Source organism: Apodemus sylvaticus, chromosome 1 (assembly GCF_947179515.1).
Source record: "Apodemus sylvaticus chromosome 1, mApoSyl1.1, whole genome shotgun sequence".
Taxonomy (NCBI): Eukaryota; Metazoa; Chordata; class Mammalia; order Rodentia; family Muridae; genus Apodemus; species Apodemus sylvaticus.
In genome coordinates this window covers 109,553,835-109,581,075 of record NC_067472.1, presented here as the reverse complement: position 1 = coordinate 109,581,075, position 27,241 = coordinate 109,553,835, and the positions used below count along the sequence as shown (strand labels likewise).

At 43.8% G+C, this 27,241-nt stretch overlaps 1 protein-coding gene across 1 annotated transcript in view; it reads left to right on the top strand.

Moving 5' to 3' along the window:
* The first annotated feature begins 2,738 nt into the window (after positions 1 to 2,738).
* The window catches only part of Tenm4 (teneurin transmembrane protein 4), a 561,145-nt gene continuing 536,642 nt past the window's right edge, over positions 2,739 to 27,241 (top strand). The window contains 1 exon segment of the mRNA XM_052158525.1: positions 2,739 to 2,788. The gene's annotated coding sequence lies outside the window, so the exon portion shown is untranslated.

Below are 27,241 nucleotides of genomic sequence, written 5' to 3'. Positions count from 1 at the left end.
AACTATTTAGTGTATTCTGGTTCTTTATAAGAGAAAGCAACCTATGGGTGCAATAACTGTAATGTCGGTGACTGTAATAATTGACTAATTCCAATGCAGATTGGTGGGCAAGTGATTCCAGAGAGAGGGATTGCTGGATTGGGAGGGACTGATCAAGCCGTGTCTCCTTGGGGGAGTGAGGCTCTACACTGAACCAGGTTAGGCCACTTCTACAGGCCCTTTCACCTATTTACTTTCTCCTCATAAAAAATTTACAGCAATTAATTTTAACGAACGACAGGAAGTGGAAACTTAGAGTTCTAACAAGGCCACGCCACAGCCACATTGGCCAGAGTCCAACACAGCCTCTTGGTGGCTGCAGTTTGGTCCTCATTTCCCGTGACAGTGGAGTCCTAGGTATTATGTGACTGGCCCTTTCTATTCCCTTGGTTACTATCTTGGATCTTTGAATAAAGAATCGCTTTCAGTCACAATTTCTGAAACCTAGATGCTTCTTACTAAAGTGCCCTTTTCGGGAACTTAAATAGCTATTGATAGGATCTCGTCACTTTATGGAAACCCTGATGATGTTACAGAATCGTCTGAACCTGCCTTGATTTGCAAATAGAACTTAATTAGTGGCCAAATGCCAAGGAGTTATAGATTGGAGTTCTGAGGACAGGTTGCAGGAGAGGGGGTGACTTTATTCACAGAGCGCTGGGTTGTGGATGGCAAGTCCTGGCTCCTTCAGTTGTGAACTGAGCTGTGTGACCTTGGGAAACCTTTGCAACAGATACAAAGAGTAAAACATTCTTTTTGCTTTACCTTTGAAATGTGATATCTCTAAGTTCTGAGGCTGTAGAATAGCTAGGGATCAAACACCAGCATCCCCCAAATATAGTTAAAGAAACCACTAAGAGGTGGCATGGTGGACAGATAAGCATTTTAGACCTCAAAAGTTCCAAATTCTAATGAGATATGGGCAGATATGTTACACAGACAACACCTATACCCTGGGAGTTCATAGACATTTGTGTGCAGAATGGCCACTAGGATGAACTCTTTACATTGTTAGCAGCCTGTTTGCAAGACTTGACTCCATCTTCATTGCAAGGTTGCTTTTTAATAGGCCACAGAGAGAAGGGCAAGAAATAAAGAGCTGAGGGTACTTCTTTTAAAACTCCCTTAAAAATGAAGAGCCAGGGAGATGGCTCAGTAGGTAAAGTCACCCGTCGCTAATGTCGCTAAATGATTCCCGAATGTACAAGGTGTAAAGGAGAGAGCCAATACACACAAGCTGTCCTCTGATTTTCACAAGCACACTGTGACATGCTCTGCCCTCCCTCCCACCCCCTCCACAAGCACATAAAACAAATACTTAAAATGCAAAGTAATGAAATCTTTGGATATGAAGTAAAGCAAAAAAGTAAGTTAAATGGTATAAATGACACACTGCTATGGCTAAGCTGTTTGGTGGCACCCAGTGACTGCAGTGGGCTTCCGATGAATTGCCAGCCAGGATGAACTAGTCTTATCGGCTGTGAGAATTTCCCAGTGTGGTTATGAGGACCCGGGAGAAAGGACATCTGTAGGTAGTGCCACCTCTACAGCTGTGACTGGAGGTTGCTCGGGCAGATGATAGGTTTCCTTTTCTTTCCCTTAGACCCTAGTTCCTAGTTTGAAAGGAGTATCTGTGAGTGGCTGCTATCCTTCCCTTATTTTCCAGACTAGGTAGTCAACTGAAGACTGGGGTAAGTCCAGTGGTGGATGTTGCCCCCTCTGCACTCCACTGAACTGAGTGCAGACAATGCTACTGTCAGAGAGCAGAGCACAGACCTGCAAAGTGCTTGGAGAAAGAGACAATGTGAGAAGGGCAGCAGTCCTGGTCATAATGGGAGGGGCAAGGAGGGAAGGCCTGTGATGCAATGGGTCCATTAGATTTTATGTACCATTGTCCTGCTCTGAAAGATGGTAAAGTATATATGTGCCTGGGAGAGAAATGATTACAAGAACCATGCTCAATGGAGCTGGAGAGACAGCTCAGCCATTAGAAACTCTCCTTGTCCATCTTCTTCTAGAGGACCTGTTCAGTTATCAGTACCTGTGTTGAGAAACTGTGGATAGGAATCTGATGGCTGCTTCTGGCCTGTAAGGACACTTCACACACACACACACAACACACACACACACACACACACACACACACACACACACACTATGCACTCATACAAACGACACACACACAAATACACATCAATAAAATTAAAAATTAAACAAGAGTTTAAAGATAATTATTTTATATTTTATTTATATTAGGACACTGTAGCTGTCTTTAGACACATCAGAAGAGGGCATCAGATGCCATTACAGATGGTTATGAGACGGGAATTGAACTCAGGACCTCTGGAGGAGCAGCCAGTGCTCTTAACCACTGAGCCATCTCTCCAGCCCCCTTAATGTTTTTTTTTTTTTAAATGAGAGTGTGTGAGAACCATGGTAGTTCTCTTTATATATACTCTTTCTTCTAGCGCCCCTAACAATCTCAGTTGTTAGGGAGAACAACTATTAAAATCAAAATCAAAAGTGTGTACCCAGATGACTGGAAGACTGAATTTTCCCTATGAAGATAGAAGTACTGCTGGGGTTCATCCTTTGTTCCATGGGCTGGTTAGTAGGTGGAAGGTGATATTAGGTGTCAAAGTTGTGATGCCTGTGAGCACAGAGTTCATTGTGGTTGTCTTCTTGTTTTTCAGATGGACAGTCTGAGGCTGAGAGAGGGCTAGTGATTTCTCGGACACTTGGGCAGTAGGTAAGTTATGACGCTGAATTGGGCCTGAAACAAAGCATGGTCATCGGGGCTTCACCTCTGCAGGCACGCGCACCCCAGCCTCCCGACTTGTCTCTCTTGTGCAATTTGAGTAAGGAAATGAACAGAGCTGGTTCAAAGCGTTTGGGTACTACATGGGTTGTGATTTCTGTTTTATTGTCATGATCTGCCTGAATTGATATGAAGATCTCTTAGGCCCATATTAGTATTAGACCTTTCCTTAGGATATAGCAGGACTCTTCAGAACCTAGTTAGTGTGACACCCCTGTTCAGCTGCTTAGGTAGACTTGAGTGTTTGTGTAACCAGGATGCAGAGGATCTGTGTGTGCTCAGATCCTGAAGCAACCCGTTCTATGACTTCCAGATATGAACTCAGATATGTTCACTGTTTTTCATCAGATTATTAGGCTCTGTGCTGGGCACAGAGGGTGACAAGTTAATATGGAGTAGCCTGTGTTTCTGGTATGTAGGCACTTCCTCTGATCATCATTGTTTCATGGAAACTTCTAACACCATGTTGGAGTTCAAGGTTATAGTATTCATGGTTGTAGTGTTTTTTCTGACTGATTCGAGTTGTAAAATGCAACACCATTGGCTAGCATTATTTGGCATAAGCAGTAAACCTAGAAATAAAAAAGTATTATGGATGCATGCTTGAGATGTGGACTAATGCCAGGATCTTTCTGGTCTCCATGAACTTCCCTCCAGGAACTTTATCTCATGGATGGGAATCCTTTAAAAATTCTTTGAAATGGACATTTTTAACCTATTCCTCAGCAGTAAGGATGGTACTGGGAAAATGGAAATCAAGATAGGTTTATGCCTAGGTAGGGATATTTTTTGCACAGTTTTTTTTGTTTGCTTGTTTGTTTGTTTGTTTGTTTGTTTTTGGCAGAAAGCAGAGCCTTCCTTTCCTAGGAGTGAAGACAGTTTTGAGTTCTGGGTAAGCCAGTAACAAGAGGAAAAACCTAACCAGTGCCAGAGATAAGACACTGTTGAGAGTTAGCATATCAGAGAGAGTCTGCCAAGGGCTGTGGGGACATTCCCCTTGCTGTGCAGTGACCCTGCTGAAGGCTGCTGCTTCCTAAAGTTCAATGGTTCTGGACACTAAAGCAGGTGCTTAGCTCCTGTCTTTGCAGAACCTTGCCTCAGGCACTGCATGGAGAGCGGTAAGGATTAGAGGCTGGGCTGTTTGTTTATATGGAGGACACTTCTTGTAGTTGAAGCTCTTGGGCTCTTTCAAAGTCCGGAATTTCAAAGAGTGCATGAATAACCTCAGGCCTAACCTGGTGTTTCTATTTGAGTGTGTACTGGGGCTGGCTGGTGGTTCTATTTAATTGAGGAGACATGCTTTGTAGATTAGGATGGGGAGGGACAGAGGGAGGGAAAAAGAGGAGAGAGGGGCTGAGAGAAAGACAACACCTGTGTGTGTGTGTGTGTATGTATGTGTGTACAATGCTTAGAAAGCAATTCTTTCTTATAGGGGAATTTCTTTATCTCCAGATTTAAGTTTTTAGCAGGACCCAGAAATGGGCTTTAAAAGATTTACTTTAATTTTTCATTTATGTGTCTGTATTAGTGTATGCCGCATGCATACAGGTGCTAGCCTCCCCTGGATTCCCTGAGAGCTGGTATGAGAGCATTTGTGGTCTTCCGATGTTTGGGTGTTTGGGTCCTCTGGAAGAGCAGTAAGCACTATTGTTACCATTGAGGCATCCCTCCAGCCTCCAGGATGGCTCTCCACAAGCCTTCTGGACCTCTCTGATGACAGGGGGAAGCCAGCTGTCCCTTATCCTGTCTAGAAATAACCTCATCTCTCTTACCTTCTTCAGAGTCAAGTACAGACTCTCGCTTCTTGTGCTGCTCTCTCTGCACAGGCCCTCCCATGCTTCACAGTACCCCTCAGCCAGGGCTGCCATCTTCCCTCCCCCTGGCTCACTCAGCACTAACAGCGAGGTGACCACCTGGCCTGACAGATGATCACTGTCACACTCTTCGAAGCTCATCCCCTGTGTTTCATGTTGTCCCAGCAAGAATCTTTGGGGTCTTTGTTCAGCAGTTGCTCTGAGCTTGGAATCCAGGGACATCTTTCTTTCTCTGCAGGTCACTTTCAGCTGCAGACAAGGCAGCAGGGCAAAGCCTTTCCTTGCCAGGTAGGGTTTCCCGTCATGCCACCCAGGACAAGGGGAAGGCTTGTTGAAAGGCAGGCTTGGCGCTCTGTCGAAAGCACTCTGCCAGGTCTCCTGAGTAGAGCCTGTTCCCAGAGCGATTATCTTTCCTGCATGAGAAGCAGGTGCTTGGTGACAGGAAGCAAGTCAGGCTTAGCAACAGACTTATCAGGCTCTCTACAAGAATGTCGTTCCTGTAAACAGGTTTGAGTCTGTGTTGTTTTGTTCCTCTCACCTGCTCAATTGTGGGGCTGGTGCGGCTCTAATTTGCACAGCTCTGCTGCAGAGGTAATCAGTCTCTGCAATGTAAAGTTCTGTCTGCAGTAATCCTGTTTATCCCCCACAGTACTCTGAAAGGGGTCAGGCCAGAAAGGTTGTGGTCTCCAGAGAAGACTCTCGCTCCCTCCCGGAATCCCTATGGAGTGTGTGTGTGTGTGTGTGTGTGTGTGTGTGTTCCTGCATTCAGTGCTACTTAATCTCTTTACACAGGCTATTGCAGAGTGCTTTTGAAAGTGAACCTCGTATATGGTTGCCTAAGCAAGGGGGCAGAGATATGTTAGGGTCTGTTAAAGATGTCTATTTCCTATGTTGGTCCTTCTGAGGAGGAGGCAGCTTCCCCTCACATACTGTGCAACCCCCTCTCCGTCCAAGGATGTGATCTCTCCTCCTGTCTTGCTCACAATGGACAAAGCTGGTGTCTGAACTGACAGGATAGCAGCTGTGTGCCTGCACCCCTAGCCCCTGGTGTCTCATGTTGCCCTAACAGGAAACTTTGGAGTCTTTATTCACGTGCTGGGTCTATTTCTTTCAGCCTCAGTTTCTTTCTTTCTTTTTTTAATGAAGGGCGGATTATAGAGCAGATTGCTGATAATCCTGAAGGTCCTGACAGATAGGTAATAGCCATAATTAATACTTGCCATAGGAGCAGAAATACTAGGGATGTCAGTATTGATAATGCATCATTTTTATAGAACTTTATATTCTCTTACATTTGATTTATCAAACCCACAAAAGAAACAAGAATAGGATCATTGTCCTACCTGGAGATAAAGAGACACAGAGAGAGGAAGACATCATAATGATGATGATGGGAGGTTTTTGCTTCCAGCTGCTGAAGGCCTGGATAGAGCCAGCAAGGGCCCTGTAGCCATTATGTGGGAGTGGCAAATAGGAACCTGAGGTGCTCTGGAGAGCCTAGAGACCCAGCTTTTCCTAATGCTAAACCACTTCTCTCTCCTTCCATCTTTATCATTTTCTTCATTCTGGAAGTCTAGCCTATTTATTTGAAACATTCTGCCTGATTCTTGTAAACTGCTTCATCCGTGGGTCTAGCCTCTCATTCCTGGGGCTGACATCTTTGTCCTACAATGGTCTCTACACCAGCAATGCTTCATACCCTGGTAGCCTGTTACCTGCCTTCAGATTTTCCCAGACACACGGGCCAGGGCTGGGAGAGCACAGTCATTCAGCATCAGCTTTTCATACATTCCTGAATGTTCCTGCTTTCAAGGTGTATCCTGCCTTCTAGCCAATTGACATTTATTTACTAATATATAAAAGACCCTGTAGTGACATACTATGTATAATATATATTTGTGTGTTTTCTAACTTTTTTCAAGATGAGAGAAATCAGTTTCAAAAAAGTTAGTAAATATGGCCAAGATTGCAGCATCTTGCAATAATGCTGGAATTTGGGTTTAGGTATTCAGAGCAGAAGCCATAAGTACTTGCCTTATGTGAAGCCTGTAGTATATAATACCTAGTCCAAATAGGGTGACCCTGACCAGTGCTGGCTCTTTTAGAAATAATGCAGCATATTAGCTATTGACTCTCTGTGCTCTTCTTTCACTGGCTGGTAAAGTTCCCTGAGGTAGCAACTGGAAGGCCCAGCCCCAAGCCAAGACCCAGCCCCAGCCCCAGCCCCAGCCCCAGCCCCAGCCCCAGCCCCAGCCCCAGCCCCAGTCCCAGCCCCAGCCCCAGCCCCAGCTCCAGCAGGGCATAGGGTCTACAGAAGATGAGGGATACAGGATGAATGATCAACAGTATTAGTAATAAGTTATTGAGTGTGCATTAACAGTACATAGCACTAAGGGCTTTCATGTACTGCTTAAGGATGAGATGAGCCCAGAGAAGTGTGAGGCGAGGTGATTTCACTGTGCAGCCATCAAAGTACAGACTCTTCTAAACAGCACAGGGTTCGGTCACTTCGTACGGCCTCTTGAAACAATCAGATATGCAATTAGCACAGATATGTGAGTCTCGAACTGACATAACATAGCAAACTTACTTAAGTATTTGTAGAAAGTAGAGATATACTCTAAAAGAATATTTAAGAAATATTTGGCATATTTAAGAAACTATGCTAAATCGATGAGCTTGAAGTAGCTTGCCATCACTACCAAGTAATGCTTCCTGTAGGCAATGAACATGCCACACTTTCAAACCTCTGGCAGTGCAATAAATTGTTTACATTAGCGTCACTATAATCATATGAATAGCACATTAAACCCCACCATGGTAATGATGTTACCACAAAGCAATAAGAGTTCTATCAGCTCAGTTATAATCTCAGGAGGCTGCTATTGCATGTGTGGTCTGTTATTGATCAAAACATCCCTGGGTGACATATGGCTGTATTATTTTGTTTAATTTCTACAGCAACCTCTACAGTAGATGCTGTAGGTATAATGGTAATGGCTGGATCTCATTGAACCACTTTCCCAGGTTGCATGATTGGGAAGGAATCTGGGTTAACAAACACGAGAACTGGCATTCAGTGGATGTTTTGCCTTACTGAGATGTACTGGTTTTCTTAAGTAATCTTCATCATAGACACAGCTGGAAGTGTGGCTGCATCTGTGAATTCCTATGAAACTGTCACTCAAATCTAGTGCCTGATAATCTAAAGCAGTGTTTTCATACAGTCAGGGCAAAGCTGGAAAAGACTGAGAAGCCATGTCGTGTATGAAAGATTATATGAAGAGCCACTAATAAAATCGATGTACAGTGGTCATTCCAGGGAGTAGACCTCATTTGTAACATACAAGTAGGACAAGGTAGCATCAAGAGATGCAATCTAAGTTCATGGAGAATAGTGGGGAAATGTGCAGCCATAGTGTGTGTGTGTATATGTGTGTGTGTGTGTGTGTGTATCTGGCAATTTCTCTACAGCCAAGTCATTGGTAGGTGAGGCCAAGGGAAGGGAGGCAGGCAAATCTTGATGCATTGCTCTCAAGGGACCACCTTCCCTTTCCTCTACCTTCCCACAAGACCCCATGGGTCTGTGATGTGTTTCATCATATGGAGTTTCATCTTATGCAAGCCAGCGAAATGGTCCTCCAGCTTCATTGCAGCAAGATAATTGAGCCCTTGTGACTTTGTCCAAAAGGTAGTGGGAGCGTGTACTCATGTAAAGCCAAGCAGCAGGGAAACTGATCTAAGTCAGGAAGGAGGGGCTTGGTGAGGCTTAAGGAGCTACTGGAATGTGACCAGGTTTCTGATGGAATTCATTAAGCCACCAAGGTTCCCTCTTGTGGCCTGATTCTGGGCTATGTTCAGGATCATGGAGACAGCAGTGGCAAAGGTGGCTTCCTATGTAAGTGCCAGCACAGGGGCACCTGTTTGGTGAATGGGAAGGTAACCAGAGTGACCGTGTGATGACCAATGAGTTCTATAGTATTGCAGACTTGCCTTTGGATAGAATCAGAGCATTGCTCTCCTCGTGGCTGTGCCTCTTCTCCAAGGAATGGAGAGACCATTCCTTCACTGTATCCATGCTCTACAGAGCAACAGTAAGGGTCAGGAATCCTCTGTGGAACTTTCCAAGCAGAAAGTTCTTGTTTGACACCTAGGCCCCACCTCTGGATTCTCTTCTCTTTATGTTATGTCTCTATGATGCTGGTGCAGATGTTTAGCTGGGACACCCAAACACCCACAGCACTGCTGTTCTGCAGCCCACACCCATTCTCATGGTCTGTTCTGATTGTTCAATGCCCACATACAACAGTTGGTGAATACTTTGCATCTGACTTCTGTTTGCGAGTTGTCCTTTGTGCAGAGCCAAAGGAACTGCCTCATGCCGGTTGCTCCTCACATAGGTACAACAGGACAATGGCTAGTCATCAAGCCTTTGCTGCACATAACCAACTGTGCAGGCTTGCTGACAAGTGCTTGTTCTGTTTAACAGTATAACCCAGGGTTACAGAATCACTGAGAAGTCACCAATTCACATGGGTACAGGGGAGGTAGATTTGTCTATAGCCCAATCTCCCCATTCAATCAAATATGCAACTGACATTGCAGTGGCAGACCAGGGAACTGTCTCTGTATTTGCTGTCTCTCCCGTGAACAGGTGGCATCACGCTGTTATCACATGACTCTTGAGACTCGCCCTGAAGAGCAGGTGAAAGCGGCTCTCTCAAGAGAGTGAACCGTGAAGCTTCTCAGACAGAAGCCCTCCTGAGTGTCCCTTACTCTTTCTGTTCTAAAAAGTCAAAAAGTTAAAGGAATGACAGAATAAATGTTACACAGAGGTAAATATGTGCACTGAGGACCTGGGTAGGCCAGGGATTCTCTGCAGGTTCTGCTCCTTATTTAGACGTTTGACCTTAGGGAAGGGGGTGAATCTCCTGTTTCAATTTCCTGGTCTGTAGAACAGGAACGGTGTTTGAAATGGTTTTGAATATATACCATGTGTACCCAGCAGAATTTAAACATGTAATGGCACTCCTCACCGTGATAGAGAGCATGATTCTCTCTTCCTCCTACAGATGAGAAAACTCAGGCACAGATAACTGTGCAGCTTCTCTAAAGTTACATGGCAGAGCTAGATGTTTGGTAGCAGAAGCCAGAGTTAATCTCTGTGCTTCTCTGGCTCTATGTGGGGCTATAAAGAGATGATAGAGAACATTCCTGGGTAAAGGACTAGACCTAGGCTCCATATAAGCTGCTTCTATCTACTTGTTCCGTGTCTATCAAGACAGGAAGCATTTCTATTTGTGGCTTTTGCATTCTAGGTACTGTCCCTAAGGTCATTATCTTTCATCTCCTTTTAATGGCACAGCCTTCCTTCTTAGTTCTGACTAAGTGATGCAGGTGAGTGAACAGCAAGTTCATCAGTCTTCTCAGTAGTGAGCTCCCCATTAAGCAAGGAGTCCAAGCAGGAGCAATATGGCCCTTGGCCAGCATGTAGCAGGGACTTAGATTTTGAACTGTTACACTGTCTTCCATCCCAATTATGCTATTCAGTACTCAAAGCAGGATCTGAATACAACCAAAACTCTGGTGTCCCATGATAATATTAAAAGAGCCAGTACAAAGAGTCCCCTGAGTTAATGCCCGTATCTTTCAGGACACTCTCCTAAAAGGCATCAGAAGCAAGAAACTCAGAGTTCAGCCTAGGCTTTGCAATAAAAAGTGCTGTATGATGTGGGAATTGTTTAACCTGTCTGTGCCATTTGTTCAAAGGAGTTCATGATAACCTTGTTTCACTGTGCCTATAATATTATAAGTTGATGTTGGCCTGATCATGCTGAGAGTCAAGGAAATGTATTCTTAAGGCCCCCAATGGCATCATTGACCTGTGATGATCCCCAAAACTAAACTGTGCATGAGAACTATCTCATAGTCAGAGGCTAGGAAAAGGAATGTCTGAAATGAGAGGAAAAGAGCCAAGGCAGCAAAATTTTACCTCTGATATCAGCAAAGGAGAAGAAAGAATTGCGAGCTTATCTTTAAGCCTCCTCAACACCTAGGGGAAAGGAAAGCTGATGTGTTTTTCTCATTGAGCAGCACTGAGTGCCTGTTGAGGAATAAACAAATACAGATGACAAGCTATTAGCTAGGCTCAGAGACATGGTGCTTATGTGGGGATGGCAGTACATGATGGATTGAGTGTGGTTGCCCTGACTGGGTCTGGGACAGATTTCCTTGTGGAAAGTTGATAGGGGTATGTTCCTGAAGCCAACCCCTGAAAGGGAGAATCGGAACCAGGACATGGTGGAGGGAGGGGTGGTGGTGGTACACTGCAACACAATCACAGCGGTTCTTCAGTTGACCCCACTGCAAATCATGGGGCTGAGATGTTTCTTCTGATGCCCCCCCATTGCATCTAGTGCAGTTTAACTTATTTCCTGCCACTGCAGTGACAGCTGCTGCTGCCTGCAGGTAACCACTCTCCTGAGCTGAAGGCCATTTCTAGAAAGGAGCTCAACTGCAGAGCCAATGCAGCTGGAGAAGCGAGCCTTGGTTCCTTGTGCACAGCTGCCACTCTTGCCTGCCAGCCTACACAGACACCTCTGGTTGACACTACATCCTTTACTACTGTGTTTCCATGAAATCTCAGAACTTTCCCAAATGCAGTGCTCTGGGTAAATGCTCTCAATCGCTGGAATCCACTCATGAAAAGGAACCTGTTGGTTCCCTTTGCCCTCTCCATCTATAGGAGACATTTATTTCATGGTATAATAATGATAAGTCTTCAGTGTTATGATTGAGCTGACCAGATAGAAGACTTGGCAGACCACGGACCGTTTCCCCGACGTGTCTGCTGGAAAATGTGATTTTCTCATGTTTTTCCTTATTATTCTCCATGACCACATTGCATTTGGATGCGAACTTGTTTAACCTCTTGCCTCACTCAGTGCCCTTCCCTGACCTAAATTCACTTCTTTTCCCTTGCCTTTCAGAGACCACACTCTCTTTTCAGCTACAGTTAATCCCTAGTAAGCCTGACCATGGAATCAGCCCCTTTAGCCTTCCTAAGCATGGCAGGGTGTGTCTGTATTTGTGGATGAAAATATTGGAGCGTAGGAAGGCTAAGAGGTTTTCTGAGATCAAACATCTTGTGAGAGACAAAACCAGATTTTATCTTGGCTCTATGGCTCCCTAAGTCTGTGTTCCTATGTTCTCCCTTCTGTGATTCCTTTTTAGTGTGTGTGTGTGTGTGTGTGTGTGTGTGTGTGTGTGTGTTGATGTCACATGCCATCCTCAATCGAGTTCTACCTCACTTTTGAGATGGAGTCTTTCTGTCCTGGAGTTTAGCAGTTTGGCTGGATTGGCTCCCAAGAAAGTCACAGGAATCTTCCTGTCTCTGAGCTGGAAATATAGCAGTGGTGCACTACCACACTCAGCCTTGTACGTGGGTGATGTGGGTCAAACTCCAGTTCTCATATTTACATAGTAAGCAGCTGAGGTATTTCCCAAGCCCCTGAGATGATTTCTAAATGGTGTTCCCTCTTGAGTTTGGCCTGCCTTTGGTTGTTACTCTAAAGTGTTGGTTATCCATCTAGCAAGTCACTGGAAATCACATTAAAGTTGTGGGAACTACCCACCTAGCAAACACACTGGATTTCTCAAGAACCTTCTAGTTTTTTCCATCAGCACACATCAAGATGAGCAGAGTAGAACTCTTTATTCAATTCTATTTGTGTTTCAACTGCAAGGAGACTTTGGAAATCACAAACTTGCTGTCGGAGCCAATGGGCTAGGACAGATACCTAAGCCAAGTCAGGGGTGGTAATGACTCTTGATAAATGACACTGTTCTTCGTCCAACTGTCTAGGTACCACAGGCTTGGCAGTGCCCCTCCAAGGTTGCTTGGGTCTTTGAACTGAATACCTCTACTCTGCTACTGACCTTGCCTTTGTGCAAGTTGCTTTTTGGTAAAGACTTTGGCTCTGAGCTGGAATCAGACTGCACCAGAACCTGTAACAGAGAGATTAGGGCATTTCAGAGAGGATTCATTGAGGCCCAGTTATGTGCCAAGTGTTAAACTAAGCTCTTAGGGACATAGGCATAAAACCAGTGTCTGATACTTTAAATTATAAGCATGGTTCCTCAGCCCCTCGACACTGTCTGTTTTCTGTACTGTTTGTGGACTGTTGCCTTGGTCCTTGAGACGATGACTTCTCTATATAAAAATGGAATTTGAAATCAGCATGAGAGAACAAAGAGCACAATTCAAGTCTTCACTCCTTTCTCTGCTACAGATTTTCTGTGCAATCAGGAATAAGCAGTTTGGCTGGATTGGCTCCCAAGAAAGTCACAGGAATCCTCCTGTCTCTGTGCTGGAAATATAGAGGTGGTACACTACCACACTTAGCCTGGTACATGGGTGATGTGGTAACCTTGTCTTCAAGGTTACCTTTGTGTCTGCACATACTGAGTCCACTGTATTGCTCAGGCCCCAAATCTTGGGGGAGCAAGAGTATAATATAATGCTGGTATTCTGGAAATGTCCAATGCTTGGGTTTCCTACCATGGCCTAACTTTTTTACAGAACTATAAAAATATTTGAATCACCCCAGACTGTCACCAACAGATGGATAAACAATTCTACACAAGTCCAACTTGGTGAACCAATGTGTTTATTGAAGTTATTTATGGAAGTGTGAGGGGTTTCTAATGCAAGCATGGGTGACTCAAAGGCACACATCACCAAAATAGTACCAATTTCTGCTCAACCTTCCACATTCTCTATTCTTTGGCATTCCCCCCCCCCAATCCCATCCTACCCCTCACTGAGGGCCTGGCAAATGACTGGGTTCTTCTGCTCATTTCTTTGTCATCTCTGTGCCCAAGCTCTCCTGTAGGTTGCCAGAGGTGTTCTGCTGCATAATGGCTAATGGTCATGCCCCGCCGAGAGGAAATAGATTGTTTAAAGCACCTGCCTCAACTCATGACTTAGTGACACTAGTGGGGAGGTATTTACTAGACACTGACAATCTGAAGACCAGGACTGTTTCCTGAAAGGTACCATTAAATTGGATGATCTAAGAGCTATGAGTCCTAGGGTTTCTGTCTGAGATGATACTTGCCAGGCCCTAAGAGAGAGAAGGGCATAGTCAAGTTATCCTACCACCATGACTTGGGGGAAATCGCTGTTCCTTGTGTGAATAGTCACTTTCCTACAATCCTTTTTCCTAATGCTCGAGGTAGGGATTCCTGAGGAGTGGCAGCTAAAGCCAAACGGGATGGATTCCATCCCTTGTGGTGGCTGCGTGAAACCAAATACTCAAGCTCTTGGAGACTAGCTTATCATCTTCAAAGTGAGTTGTCATCTTTTCCATGCTGCCATGCTCTGGGACTTGCGTAAAATCGTACAGGTAAAAGCCAAGCATACCTCAGAGCAAGCATGAGGGCACTGGGTGAGTATCTGTAGTCACGGGTCTGCCTTTCTTCTCTTGATCTGAATTTCTTAGTCTACGTGCTTCACCAGTAGGGCCCAGAAAGCACGAGTAAAGAAATATGTTTCCTCTGTGCACAGAGCTAGCCACAAAGCTCTGTGTAAATAGCGTTATTGTTACTCTCTCCCAGTGAACTCCATGGAACAATTTCTATGTCTGCCTTTCACTTCCAGTCCTAACATATTTAAGAACAAGACCTCATTTCTATACATCTGTGTCCCCAGTAGGTAGGTGATGCTCTAAAACTGAGTGAATAAATAAAGAAAGACAAGCATCCTGAGAACTGGCTACACATTGCTCTTGGGCATGGAAGGCTTCCTGTAATCCTCATGGGGGCCCTAGAGGGCTGGTATTACCCTGCATCTGAGAAAAGGGCCCTGGGGCCCTGAGAGGCATAGACACATACCCGATAGCACATGGTCCTCAACCAGCAGCATGAGGAATTAAAACCTCAGCTCTCCTAACTCCAAACCTGGGGCCTGTTCTCTACACCAAGCCTCCTCCCTGTCTCTCTCCTTTTCATATTATTGTTCCACAAACAACAATAATGGGAAAAGAAATAAAATCACCTTCTTTCTTAGTACTTCCAGCAAGTCAGCTGTTTCCATTTTTTTCCACATTCCCTAAAGTCTCTTTCTTGCATATTTTTTATAATAGCGTTATTGAGATATAATTCACATGCCATAAAATCCACCCTTTTAAAGCATACAATTCCCTGGTTTTTTACAATACTCACGGAGTTGTGCAACCATCATCACTATCTAATTTTAGAACATTTCATCACCCCCCAAAGAAACCCTCATTTTCAGTCATTCACCATTCCCTGCATCCCCCATCCCTGGAAACCACTAATCTACTTTCTTTCTCTATGGACCTGTCTATTCTGAAGATTTTGTATAAATGGAATCATACAAGATGCTACCTTTCTGTCTGATTTCTTTCAGTTAGCATAATGTTTTCAGTGTTGGAGTATGAATTAGGTTTTCACTCCTGACACACAGACATATAGACACACACACACACACACACACACACACACACACTCTTTAATGTTTTTTACCCATCTATCACTTGATAAACACTTAAATTGCTTCTGCTTTTTGACTGGTATGTGCAGATTTTTTTGTGGATATATATTTTCAGTTCTTTGCATATATTCAGAGAATATTATTAGGTCATACATTCTTTGGATATATCCTTAAGGCCACATTGGTGGGTACTACATTCTTTAAGCTTATTCTGAGTGTGATATTACTGGATCCTAAATCTTTGGGGTAGATCCTGAGTGTGATATTTCTAGATGTTACATTCTTTGGGTATATCCTGAGTGTGATATATTTAGGTCCAGTATTTTTGGGTATATCCTGGAGATGATATTGATGAACCTTACATTCTTTTAAATATATTCTGAGGGTTCTTTTGCTAGAACTTACACTTTTTTTGGTTTATCCAGAGGGTGATATTGCTTGGTTCTGCATTCTTTGGGTATAACTTGAGGGTGATATTGCTATGTCCTGACATTGATATTGCTGAGACCTACATTTTTTGAGTATATCCTGAATGTGATAGTGTTTGGTCTTACATTCTTTGGGCAAATCCCAAGGGTGATATTTTAATTTCTACATTCTTTAGGCATATCCTGAGGATGCTCTTGCTGTGTCTTACATTCTTTAGGTATATCCTTGGGGTGATAATTGCTAGGTCCTACATTATGGTAATTCCATGGCTATTATTTTCAAGAACTGTCAGCTAGTTTTCAAGAGCAACTATACCATTTGTAATCCTTCTAGATATGCATGAAGTTCCTAATTTTTCATATCCTTTCTACTCACTGCTTTTTATTATATACCTTTTTTAGACATTCTGGAGGCTTTAATGTAATATCTTGTTGGGGTTTTTATTTGGATTTTGTAAGGACTAATGGTGTCATCTTTATGTGTGACTATGGCAATTTAAAAAAAAAAAGTCCTTGAAGTAATCTTCATTCTAGTTCTTTGCCCACTTGTTAATGGGCTTGTCTGTCTTTCTTATTGTTGTAAGATTTTATATGTTCTTGATTTAAGTCATTTGTCCATGATTTGAGAGTATGCTCTCTCCTTCTATGAGCTATCATTTCCCTTTCCTTCCTTGAGAATATGCTCTGAAAGGCAAGTTTTTAAATTTTTGATGAAGTCCAATTTAGATCCCATTTCTCTTTTGTTGCCTATGATTTTTGTGTCACATCAAAGAAGCAGCCGCTTTCCCCAAATCATGCAGCTTTAGTCCTTTGTTTTCCTCTAATACTTTCAGCTTTTACATCTTTGCCTGTGATCCACCGTGAGTTAAGCTTTATATCTTGAATGATGTCTGAGCCCAACTTCACTCATTTGCATGAAGATGCCCAATTATCTCAGAAACATTGATTGGAAAGACTTTCCTTTCCCATTCATTTGTCCTGCTACTTTTGTCAGAAATCAATTGAGCATAAATGTGAGACTTTATTCCTGATCTCTCCATTTTATTCCACTCATTTGTATCCTTGCAGTGACCCCTGACTTCATTACTGTCCCTGCATAGCAGGTGTAAAGTTGAGAGGTGTGGGTACCTCAACTTTTTCTTGTTTCGAAGATTAAGTCTTTGTGTCTCATGCATTTTCACATACTTTCTAGGAGATATTTGTTGGTTTCTAAACATAAAACAAAATAAAAATTTTAATTTGAATATAAAATTATTCAGTTTATGAACATAAGGTATCATCTCAATTAAGACATTAAATTTTTCTCTCTGTGATTTTTTTAAAAAATCATTCAATATGAAGATTTTGTATTTGTTTTTTAAATGTGTCATCTTTGGATTGATCACAGACTTTTTCTTTCTATATCTATACCTTGATTTTTGTCTCTTGATCCTACAGAGTGCCATCTTGATCAACTTCTTTTATTAGTTCTCTGTGTGTGTGTGTTGTGGTGTGTGTGTGTGAGAGGGAGAGAGACAGACAGAGAGAGAGAGAGAGAGAGAGAGAGAGAGAGAGAGAGAGAAGACAGAAAGACAGACACACATACACACACACACACACACACACACAAAGATATAGTATTTTCTATATACATAGGTTTTTGCCATCTATGAATAGAGGCAGTTTTTCCTTTTCTGCCACTCCAAATACATTTGTTTATTTTTCTTGATTAATTTATCGTATAGTCTCTACTCTGGTGTTTATGAGAAGTATTAAGAGTGAATCATTTGTGTTGTTTTAATCTTAAGGGGAAACTTTCCTTTGTTCACCCAGAGTCTGATGTTAGCTTTGAGCGCTTCATAGATGGTCTGAATCAAGGGGAGGATTACTATCCTTCAGTCTATTGTGTGTCCTTTGTCAAGAAAATATACTGTAAAATGTTTTCCCTGTGTTACTGACCTGAGTGTGGTATCCTGAGTGGGGTATTGCTCTTTACTATGTTAATGCAGCATATAAATATTGATTGGGTTTTGCATGAGAAACCATTCTGACCTCCCTAGAGAAATACAACTTGGCCAAGATACATTATCCATTCTATATGTTTTATGCCAACTCAATAGTATTTTATTGAGAATTTTTGTATCTGATTTTATGGAGTGTATTGACTTGTAATTGTCTTCCTTTGTGTTGTCTGTTAACATTGGCATCAGAATTATAAAGTGACTTGGAAAGGGTCCTCCCTTCTACTTCTTACAAGAATTCATGAAGCATTTGTATATATCTGCTTCTTTCTTGAAAACTTTAAAAAGTTGGGATGAGCATAAAGGTTTTGACAGCTCATGGTTACATCTTTTCATATGATTGTAACAGAAAGAAATAGAAGTCAATGAAGACAAAACCCTGATGTTGAATTGAATCTTGAACAATTCTCCACGAGCAGAGCTGTAAATCTCTTGCTGCTATGCCAGGCCCTTAACTGCAGACTGGGGTGGGTAGAACAGATGGGATTCCTGTTTTAAAGAATAAATAACTGCAACTATTTCAGTGCAGATGTCTAAATAGATTCTCTACTGAAGCAGACTTTTCCCCCATCACAGATAGGAGACTGGCCTCTCCAAGACATGCAGAACAGACCAATGCCCAGACAAATCCATCAGGGTCACCCTAGAAAATCTAAATATCCTATTAATAGCTTAGTGTTTAGGGGGTTGACCAAATACCCAGGTTTATTTTTTTTGTTACTATTTAACATGTGAAATTAAGAAAGGAATATTTTTGTCTTAAATGACTTGTTGCAGAAAACAGACATCTGAGATAATATTCATAAGTGCAGCAATTTCACTATAATATAGGTGATTATATCAATCCCAAATATTTGCAACACAGAGGCTTGACAATGTGGCCTTCTGCTCATTCATTCAGTCTCTTCATTAGTTACTGCAGCAATTATTTATCAAGCTCTTTTCCTGTGCCAGTCCCTCTATCAGTGTCTACACAGAAAGGAATCTGAGTCCCTGTCCCAGAGAAGCAATGTGGTGTTGCACTTTGGATAAACACTAGATCCCAGGTATGGACAAAGCTGTGACCTAGTCAAGATGAGAGACATAGACATACAAGCAGAAAGCCTTCAGGACTGAACAATGTCAGGAGAAACATGTTCCCCATGGAGTCCTGAAGGATATATAGGACTTTCCCCAGACATCTATCCTACATAGCTGAGTTCCAAGCAGAACAAGGTATATACGATCTGAATCTGTTCTAGAATTCAAAGTCATTCTCAAGGATTCAAAGGAAGAGCTATAAAGTGATTTGAAGAAACCCAAGAGGCAGGTCCTAAAGGGCCTGTGTGTTTTTTAACCTGATACATACAAAGTTTTAAGGATTTAGGAATTTTGTCCAAAGGACAGTCCAACAATGCCCAAGGGTCAACAATGAAATAAGATGTCACAAAAATTATGTTCATATGTTGAAGACATCTCCTTTGGATGCAGGTTTCCTGGAGCCTTACCATAGAGTTCTACCTCCATAGGCCTTTTCTTATCTGTTGTGACCTAATAGGCCATTTCACATAACTAGGAGGTTAGACTAAAAAGGATCCTCAAATCTCACCCTGACTCTTACTCAAGCTGGGTCTGGACCCCAGCTTTTCTTCCCTGTAAAACAAGGTCGCTGCTTCCACTTCCCCAGTTGTTGGGACAGTGAAATGGAAAGGGGGTTTCACAAGCTGGGTATGGTGGCACATACCTGTAATCCCTGCACTAGAAACGTAGAGTCAGTAAGATCAAGAGATCAAGACCATCCTTAATCACAACAGTGAGCTCTAAACCAGCATGGGCTTCAAGTGACACTGTCTTGCAAACAAACGAATAAGCAAAACACACAAAAGGAAAGGAAGAAAGATCCAAAGGAAAGGACCTCCAAAGGTTTTAGGAATCTCTATCGCCAGCTGGATCTAAGATGTGCCCACGCCTGTTACAGATGTGCAAGTACCAGTGTTGAAAACTGTAGTAACCAGTCCCACTCACTCACTGCCAGTTTGATCCTTGGTCATTCATCTAGTTTGAGCCTTAACTTCCTCCACAAAACAGAAATGACTATGATGTCTCTCTCATGATGTTGCCAAGGAGCATCAGTGTGAAGATCACTGTACCATCAGGCATGTTGGGTGTCACATTGCTTTTGAGACTAAGTGTGAGAACAGGTTTGTTTTTTGTTTTGTTTTTGGTTTTGTTTTTTAATCCCACCACATGGTATCCAAGTCCAGGGCTGCACTTCTATTTCTCAGAGCCCATCGCCATGCTTGATGCATAAAGATAGTCAGATATTTCTATAGTTGCACTTATTTCCAGTCGTCCACCCTTTATCATTCCAGCTTTTTGTCTGATTGTAAAAAAAAAAATTGACTGTCCTTTTAGAAATCTAAACAAACCAACCAGGAGAAAAGAGTCTAAATCATCTCATTTTATGTATTTATCTTACTGAGTGGGCCAGTTTGGTATTAAGCCATTGGAGGCTCCCCCAAGGAAGCAGACAAGACCTTCAGCTCCTGTTTTACTAGCCCAGCCTGGCTGACCCAGTTTCCCAAGCCAAACGGCAGGGCTGTGGCTTCTATGCATTAGGGCATTAGGCAGTGTGACCTGAGTGGGATGTGTTTTTAGTAAGACTTCATATCCCTGGCCCCACCAAGAGGAGAACCTTTCAAAGGTGGAGGAAGACAGAGGTGGCAGGATCCACAGACCAGGGGGACGAGCAAAGACAGGAAGGTGAGAGTGGCAACTTGGCATGTGTCCAGAGGTTGGCAGGGAGGGCATATGTTCTGCAGAAACCTTAAGGGATACATTTAGTGTAGTGTATGCCCTTAGCTTGCCTCGCCCCCCCACCCCCACCATCTGGTTCCCATGCATGACATCTACTGATTCACTTTCCACCCAAAGGCAAAAGGTCAAGCTAAGGGGACCTCAGGTCCAGAGACAGGCTCTAGAGTTACAGCCCTGCCTGTGGGGATTGCCTGCTCCCAGCCTGGCTCTCAGATAAATGAACTCTGACTCTTCTCTGGAGCTGCCAACTGAGGGGAGATTAGAGAAGGCTAAAGGAGGGTCATTAGGGTCCCCTTGGAGGCTGTGGTCAACTGTGCCTTTGGGAAGAAAGAAAGGAAACTCCTGAAGAGAAATATCCTGCATGGTTAAACACTTGAGACTATGAGAATTTCAAATAGTAGAAATACCAAGGGGTCATCAGGTTTAATGCCTGCTGAGGGCTACTCTTTGCCTCCAAGATGGTGTCCTCTTGCTCTGTCCTTCATGTGGCAAGAGAAGGAATGTGAAGGCCTAACTGGATCCTGTTTTTATAAGACACTAATCCACTCGTGGGGACAGATCCCTAATGCCCTACTCACCTTCCAGAAGTTTCTCTTCTTAAGGCTGTGGCACTGGGGAATTAGCTTTCAATACATTTGGGGTACATCCTAAAGGGTGAAAAAGAGTTCACACACACACACACACACACACAGAGAGAGAGAGAGAGAGAGAGAGAGAGAGAGAGAGAGAGAGAGAGAGAGAGAGAGAGAGAGAGATCCTGGAATTTATCTGCAGGATTTCAAAATAAAAAGATATCCCAGGCAGGCATGACCACCTGTGGTGTGTGTGTGTGTGTGTGTGTGTGAAGAACAGTGAGCAAGAGACACTGGGACGCGGTAGAACTGAAAATGACGCAAGGGTCTGGGCTGATCCAGTAGGCCTTGTAAATCTTGTTATGAGGGACATTCACTCAATCCTTCTGAGGGGTGAGAGGACCAGATCCCAGATGGAAAGACTTAATGAGGTCCACCTGAAATACCCCTTAATTTATTCATTGAATAATCATCTACAGAATCATGACCAGGTGTGCCTACCTTGCTCCATATGGAAAAGGTTGCACTTGACCCTGAGCAGGCTAAGTTTCTATTGTCCTTGGTTCTTGCCTCCTGCTTAACATCTTCCTATCTAGTATCCTCTCAGAAGATGCTAATGTCTCAAGAGCTGTTACTCAGATTCTGCCTGGCACACTTGCCCCAATTCCTTCTGGCAAGAAGAGATTCAGAAACATGTTGAAGAGGAGTCTCTTCACAGATGGGAGAGTTCTCTAAGTCATCAGGTTGGATATACTACAGAGCAGGTACCCAGCTGCAGAGTTCCTAATACACTGGACTTTTAGCTTGAGAATAGCATCCTCCCTTGCTGCAGGCTACAGTCTTTTAAGATGCATAGAAGGCTGAGTTGTGTGTATGTGTGTGTGTGTGTGTCTGTGTATGTGTGTGTGTCTGTGTATGTCTGTGTGTCTGTGTGTGTGTGTGTGTGTGTGTGTCTGTCCGTCTAATATTTCACGGTCACTCAAAGATCTACAGTGTTAAAGTATGTACTACCTGCTCCACACACATGTAAGCCTGGTCTCAAGTGTGCACATTACATATGTCTGCATCCCTCTGCTCCCAAGTGCCCCTTTGGTATGCTGCATGGGGATGTGACTGTGAGATTTCCCTTAAGGCTCTATTGGTTCTGAGAGATGCAGAGCCATGCCTCACCTTGAAAACTATCCTGTTGTTTGTGGTTTCCTGATAGTGACAGAATCGCTGCGCTTGCCTGTCACTTGTACACATGTACACACATCCTCAATACCACTTGGGAGCTGTAAATGCAAAGAATTCCCCAGAGACTGCCACAGGCCACTTGAGTGACTCACTAATGGGCCTGTTTCCTTCCTCAGAGAAATAGTATGGGGAAGGTTCTAGAAATGCAATTTCAGTACCAACTCAACTTCAGCAAACTACACGAAGTGGCTAGAGTCTGAAGGTTTCATCCTCAGAGACTGCTCTGATGGGAAAACCCCTCAGATGTCTGCAGCCTGGGAAGGGAATCCTTCCCAAAGGCTCTTGGGAATTCCCTCTAGTTTCCCAGCTGCAAGCAGGCCCTGGTGTTTAGTTCCCACTCTTAAATCCAGATGTTGGTGATGAGGCAGGCTGCCCTGCTGGGTGTGCTTCTGCAGCTGCCAGAGATTAAGCTCATGGGACACTCATCAGTCACTGTACACAGAGATGCTCATTTTAGGGGCGGGCGGAGGGTGGGGTTAAGTTAGAACTTTGTTTTCACTGAGTTGACACCTTTTTTGGAGCATGATATCACCATCCTGTTAGGTCCCACTGATGTTGTTGGAACAAGGTGGGACAGAAGCACATCACAATTAGTACAGCTGTTTCCTCACGCATTGCCTTCTGCTCACTTTCTCTCCTCTGGTGCTCTCTCATCTGCTGGGAGTGGCTCTGGGGCACCAGAAGGCTCCCCTTTGCCCTGTGCTGCTTTGACAGAGTCAGTCATCAGGTCTGTTTTATTCTCGCCAACTTAATGGGAGGGGCTTACAAGATATTGAGCTTAATTTCTGGTCAGCATATGATCCAATATGGGTCATCAAAGGGTAAAAGAACTGTAGCACCAGGTATGGTGGTTTGTACCCATAGTCTCAGCACTCAGGAGGCCAAGGAAGGAGGGTTGAAAACCCAAGGCCAGCTTCTTTTATACATCGAAATCCTTTCTCTAATGGGGGAAAAAGAGGAAAGAGGGAGAAGTAGAAGAATGAGGAGAAAGGACTTGGTAAATAAAAGAGCAGTCTCTGAGGGTGGGGGTCATAAGAATGTTTGAGTTTCCCTTTTTTGTGAATTCCACCTCTGGTCTGGACAAGTTCAATTGATCACCCTGACTGTCCTGGCCGCAGAGTGTGGGGCTAGAAAAGGGGAAATCATTTGAAATGTAAATAAAAAATTATATCGAATTAAAAAAAAAGAAAAAAAAGAGTTCAAGGCTAGGTGTCTAAAGTCAGCACTTTGCTTCTGTGAGCATAATTATGCACGGCAAAGTAGCACATTCACACCATCCTCCAAAGACATCCTGCCAGGACCAGGACAGATAGATTTGATGGCATGAAGAAGGGTAAGGTTTTATTAATAGAGTCACAAAGCCCTGGGTTCAAATCCAACCTTGACCTTGGTGAGACATTGCTCATGGGGCAAATGCCTTCCTGGCTTCACTTCTATAAGCCTCAGTGGCCTCATCTGTAAAATAGGACAACAACCTTCTCCTCCCAGAGTACTGTTGGAAAAATGCAATGAGACCATGTGTGTGAAAATTGATACTATCAGATCTGGCTCTGAGAAAATTATCAACAAATGTTAGTGTCCCCTCCATCTGGAAGCTGACAAATTCAATTAACTGGAGCCACCCATTCCCACCCCAATTCCCAAGCCTGTCCACAGAATCATAAATTTCCTGTCTGAAAAACCAACTCCATAAATCAGCTGGCACAGTCTGAGTGGGGGAATTCTGGTGGGAGTTGGCTCCGTGTGTTCCTCAGTCTTGCTGGCTCAGCCTGCAAACCTTCCTATAAGTAGAAGGATTCCCACCAGCACAGCCAAAAAGAGGGAAAGATGCCGTCAGTGGATTCCACAAAAGGCTAATATTAGTGGGGCCTGAGGATGGCTATGGGTCTATAGATAGGATCTGTGTCTTTAGCCCCTTTTGGATGCAGCAGAGTAGAGGGAAGCACAGGGTGGTATTTACAAGAGGCAGGCAGAGTAGCTGACCCAGGCCTTCATTCCTCTCTCTCCAGGAAGTGGGCAAGCTACACAAAACAGGGCTGCTGGGGAGAAGGCAGATAGTAGGGGGTACCCCCATAGTGGAACAAAGTAAGGAAGCAGCAGAATCCTTGGGAGAACCCAGGGGTTGCTGAATTTGGCTAATGGGAAGGCAGAGGAATAGCCTCTCTGGCCTTCTGGTTTGAGTTGGTAAACAAAGAAGGACGTTCCTGGCTTTATCCTGCGGATGCTTTGGATGGACATGCCACAGGGCAATGGACCTAGGTCAAAAGAGAGGCGTGTATCTTTCACAGAAGTCTCTTACAATCCTCTCTCTCACAGGTGGCCTCCTCCTTTCCCAGCTTGCTTAGTGCTATCCACATACAACCTGCCTCTCTGAGGAGCTTCTAGCCCTTCTATTTAAACTAAACAAAAGTATATACTTATGCTACACACATGTAGTCCTGTATCAAGCGATGCCCAAGGAAGAGGGAATGGAGGTGTTTGGGGGTCTCAGTTAGTGTAGTGTATCCCACAGTGTAGGATATACCCTGAACAATCATACATCAATCATGACCTTGATATTTCCCTACAAGTACCACGTCCACATGTGCTCTCCAGCACCCTTGTCTGTACCTCCTAAGGAGACTTCAAGACTGAATAGAATGTCCTGTGCCCTGAGGTCTGCCCTGGCTTCTATTCTGCCGGTTCGGTGATTTCCTAAGGGGTAGGAAAGGGGGCAAAGTGCTTTCCCACTGCATCAGGCTTTCTAGACCCTTCAGGTGAGGAAGGTAAACCGGATGCTTACCACACCTCTCTGCCTTGCAGTCTACTTATCTGCTGAGTTTTAGGTGGTATAGTGAAAATACAATCAGAAGAGCATACATTCTCTGCCCTGTGCCTACTCCAATAAAACCCATGTGATCCCAGGATAAATGGAGATGACTTAGGATTGTTCACAGTCTGATGTTCTTCTCATTCACTCCCCTTTCTGGAGTCTTAGGTAAGCTCAGAAGGCCTGTCTACACAGAGTAGCAAGGATAACCCATCAGCCAGGATAATCTACTCTCTACTCTGAGGCTGTGTCTGAAGCTGTAGCTATGGGATGGGCCTGGGTGGGCAAGTTGCCCCCATGAGAAACTGGAGGCTTTCACGGGCCTTCTGCTTGTCCTTTCCGCCATTGTGGCACTGTCTGTTATAGTTCCTGGGGCACACTTTCTCTCTTCCCTTCTGATCTTGGAGCACTGTTCTCTCAGTTGGTTTGTTCGTTTGCTGTCTGTAGGAACAGTGTTGTCTCTCCTGCAGACTTCGGAGCACACGGCTGAGCTGGCATGGACGCAGGCTCACCTCTCTTAGCCTGCAGGCATTTTTGACACATAAATAAATAACTCTGAGAGCAGCTGATGTTTCCAGGTAAAATGTTTGCACATGGTTTGTATCTGAGAAGCAGAGGCACGCTCACACACGCGCACACACATAGACATTGGAGAATTAAAAGCACAGCTCTACTACTCACACATGCCTGGCCCCTGGAGACTTCCCTGGGACCTGTTTCATCCTGCAGATGGATGAGGAGTTAGTTATTTTGAGAATCATAGGATGTCAGGGAGGTAGGATCACAGCAGATTATTCAGTTAGGGGATTTCAAGCTTACTGACCTCCATCCCCCATCTTCAAAGAGAATTTTATAGAGACCTGCGAAATACAAAACAGAAAAATAGATGTGTTCTGGATAAAGTGAAGAAGAGGAAGAAGGGGAGGCCTGGATTCCACTGAAGACAGTGTGAAGGCCAGAATACTCAGCACCCTCCAGGAAACCGAGGCCGAGGAAAGCCTCTCAGTTGGTGTCACATGGCAACTGAATGAAGAATTCAAAGATGGAACCAGAAGCCATACGATGGGGAAATGACAATTCACAGCTGAACTAAGATGGAAATACAATTGACCTTTGGCTTCTGTGGAAGATCAGTTCCAGGAAGGCAAACCATGAATAGCAAGGGCTAAGGCGCTGAAGTGCCTCATTGAGAATGGCATGGTATTTGCCTATAACCTAGGCATGTCCTCCAGGAGACTAAGAATCACCTGTTGGTTGCTCAGAATATCCAGGCCAGGGTAAGCACAAAGGGATGATGTTGTTTAGGAGATAATGATAGAAATAGCCTACATCTCAGAATAGAAGCAATGCTGCCTGAATTGAATCTCTCTCTCTTTCTCTTTCTTTCTCCAGTGTGTGTGCGTGCGTGCATGTTTCCATGTTTACTGTGGCATGCACATCAAGGCCAGAGCACAGTTTTGTGGAGTTGGTTCTCACCTCCCACTATGTCCTGAATATCAAACTGGACTTAAACCTTCAGCCACTGCTCCTTCTCCCCTGACCCTCCTTGGCTGTCTGAGCTTTACTGTGCTTCTTTTCACTGAGTATCAAACTAGCCATCTTCCTGCTATAATGGTTGCTATGGTTTTGTATGTAAATACATTCCCCTACCTCCTCCCCCCACACACATATCACTTTTCAGCAGAATCACCCAGCATCATAGACGGGAGTGTTGATATATCTGTTTTACATCACTGCAGCTCAGGGCTGGGTCTTCTCAGAAGAGGGGTAGACCTGGAAGCCCTAACCACTCTGTTCTGTTAGCTAGGCTCCTTGCTTACTTATGTGTCCAAGATTTTATTGGAAAAAAAAAAAACAGAAACAGAAACAGAGGGAGCTACTTCAAACAAAAAACATCAGAAACTCCCATGATGTAGGTATCTTCAAACAAGTGAATCTGGACCCCCATTTACCTGACTCTTTGGAAAGATATTGACCTTTCTATAACAACAAAATGAAAGAGCGAACCTTCTTCAGTCATGTAGGACTAAAGTTTGTCCTCTTGGCCTCAGTAAATCTGAGAGAATTTCAACTTTGGCACCACCTATACTTTCTCATGGAACTTGAAAACAAGCATGGTCCCATATCTAAACCTAGGAAGCTTCCTGAAAATTGCCCTAAATCCCCAATGGCTATCCAATTTCTCACCTTTGACATACTTAAACATATAATAC